Source organism: Galeopterus variegatus, unplaced genomic scaffold (assembly GCF_000696425.1).
Source record: "Galeopterus variegatus unplaced genomic scaffold, G_variegatus-3.0.2 Scaffold3855, whole genome shotgun sequence".
NCBI classification, from domain to species: Eukaryota; Metazoa; Chordata; class Mammalia; order Dermoptera; family Cynocephalidae; genus Galeopterus; species Galeopterus variegatus.
Genome location: NW_007729966.1, coordinates 48,599 through 51,731, shown reverse-complemented (window position 1 = coordinate 51,731; position 3,133 = coordinate 48,599).

Below are 3,133 nucleotides of genomic sequence, written 5' to 3'. Positions count from 1 at the left end.
TTAGATTTTTTCTCCAAGGCATTTCAATAAGGAACAAGGTTTTAGTTGAAGGAATATAAAAACACTACTGTATGGTTTCTACTGTAGGGTGTCTCACTGTCAATTTTCTATTCTACAGAAATATAAAATACTTCTATAGGGTTCTGTTAAAAAAAACCCATAAATTTACTTGTCAATTATAACTAATATTCTGACTTTGTTTTCTCTTTAGTTTTGCATAATTATGATCTATGAAAACAGACAACAGCTATTAGACTTGTTGGATTCTGTTGTCATGTCAATGAAGTAAAACCTCCATGTTGGCTTGGCTTTAAGCCAAAGGCTTATATACATGATGATGCCCTCAGCTTTCATGGTAGTTAGCTATGTTTATAACTATAGTTGTAGGTTCAGTCTGAATCTTTGGATTGAAAGCATTTATGAAGCAAGATGAACATTGTCTCTGCTTTTATAGATTGTATTTTCCCTTATATAGACATTACTGCTACTATTCCTCTATAATTATAATAAAAAAGTGATGATATATCAGAATTATGACTGTGATAACAGCTCACATTTTTGAGCACTTTTTCTATGCCCCAGGCAGTGTGTTAAAGTACTTAAATCTTAATTAAACCTAAAAAGAATTTTTTCCCCTTTTGCCATAAACAACTAGAAAATAGGACAATATAGGAAATAAAAGTTTTCAGACTATAAAGAGTATGGTACTCTAAATATTGACAGAAGAGAAAAAGCCAAGGTGAGTGTTGTGATTGTCTCAGCTGTCTGCCTGCAGGATGTCCTAAACCATGGAGTAGGAAGAAGAAACTGGGACAGAGCAGAGAAGGCTGAGTTACGGAGACACAGAATGGAGATCAGGGAAGCAGAGGCAGTAGAATAGTAAAAGGTGCAGTACCTGATAGGAAGGAGTTATGTAGAGAAAAATATCCACAAAACTGAAAAGGAGTCTCTGAGTTTTTGGCTGAGTACTAATCTGCATATGCTTAAATAGAAATACGATAAAGTGTTAAACTCAAAAACTCCAGGAGGTCATACAGGGCTTGAAGATATTTGAGACCCAACCAACAAAAGTAGAGACACCTTGTTGATCAGATGGAGCTTTCAGTAGAGATCCCAGGAGAATCACATATATACTTCTAAAAGCCACAAGTAGTCTTAGCTTAACAAAGTTTTAAATCTTTAACAAACTGTAAAACTAAGCCTTGAGAGAAAAAAACTGACCATAAGAAACTTAACCGCTTGCTAAACAAAAATTCAACATGCTTCAAAGGAAAACAACAGAATATAGGTAGTTGACTCTGTAACATTTATAATGTTAGGCATTCAATTATAATTACTAAATATGTGAAAAAAAAGTGACTCAAATAGAAGTTTCAGCTGAAATAAATAGACCCATAAATGAGTTAGCCGATATTGATTTAAAAACAACTATTATTAATATGGCTTAATTAAAAAGGTAAAAATAATGATAGAAATGAAAGATATAAAAAAGAATCAAATGGAAATTCTAGAATCGAGAAGCAAAACATCTGAAATTAAAATCTGTGATTGTTATAAAAAGATTAAACACTGCAGAAGAAAATATTAGTAATTTTGAAGACAGGACAAAATGAATATTCAATCTCAAGTACAAAGAAGAAAACACAGTGGAATAAAAATCTTTTATTCAAAATGTACATGAATAATATATTTAAAAAGTAAAATTATAATTGTAGAGCAACTAGATTTTCCATGCACAGAGTAATACATGTTCATTTTTGTCACCAAAAATTGTCACCAAACAATAATATATTTAAAAAGTAAAATTATAATTGTAGAGCGACTAGATTTTCCATGCACAGAGTAATACATGTTCATTTTTGTCACCAAAAATTGTCACCAAATCTTTTAAGTCTTTGTGCTTTTTGACATGCTCATATCATTTTGAGTAGATTCCTTACTTTACAAAATAAGTTAATTTCCTTGTAACCATTTTGTTTATTGCTATATGTTTATATATTGACTTTCAATATTTTCCCCTGGAAACTTATGATTAATACTTTGTCTCCTGTAACAACTATTGTTGATTTTACCTTTTCTAACTTTAGGTCCCAAATTCAGAATAATCAAACTATTAAGGTGTATTTTATGCCTAAACTATTCTGGGGTGTTCAAAAATGGCCATTAGGTAACACAAAGATTTGCTCCTTCACTCCTTAAAAATACATATGTACATAGTAAAAATCAGTTGAATTGTCTAAAATTCTTCACAGCTAATGAATTCAAAATTGTTATGAAAATTTTTTTAAACAACCTTATGCCAGTAAATTTCAGTTTAAATGAAGTGTTATTATGATCTCGCAGTTTCTGTGTTTCAGGAATCACATAGCTTAACATCCCATCGCTTTTGCCATATTCAATATCTGAAAGTCAAAATGCTAAGTCCAGCTCACATAAAGGGAGGAGATTACACATGTGTGTAAATAGCAAGAGGTGGGATACATTTTAGAAATGTCTATTACTAAGGTGATAATTTTTTAAAAAGATACAAAGTACTAAACCTAGCATTAAAAAATTAAAAGTGTTACAGCTCAATGTCTGTTTCAGAAATTAAATTCAACACTAAAAATCTCAGAAAAATACTGCAGTTTTAGATGGCTTTAATAGTGAATTCTTTCAAATATTTGAGGAAGACATGTCAATCTTACACAAACTTTTTCACAAAATAGCCTTTTCACTCACTTAAGGAGACAAGCATTATCATGATACTAAACCAAAGAGGGTATTATAAGGAAAGGGAAGTACAGATCAGTGTTTCCAATAAACAGAGATAAAAATCCTGAGCAAAACATTAGCCAATTACTAATATAAAAATTATATACAAAGGATTGCATGTCATTGTGGAGCTTCTCTCTATAATGCAACATTTGTTTAACTTTTGGAGATTAATTAACCAGATAAACAGAATAAAGGATAAAAAAGTATATGATTATCTCAGTATACATAGCAACCACCTAATACAAAATTCAACAATCACTTTTTGTCCTAAAATCACTAAGCAAATTAGAAATAAAGGAGAATTTACACAATTACATAAAGAAATATTATAAAATACCTAGACCTAATATCAAACTTAAAGACTGAATACTCTCCC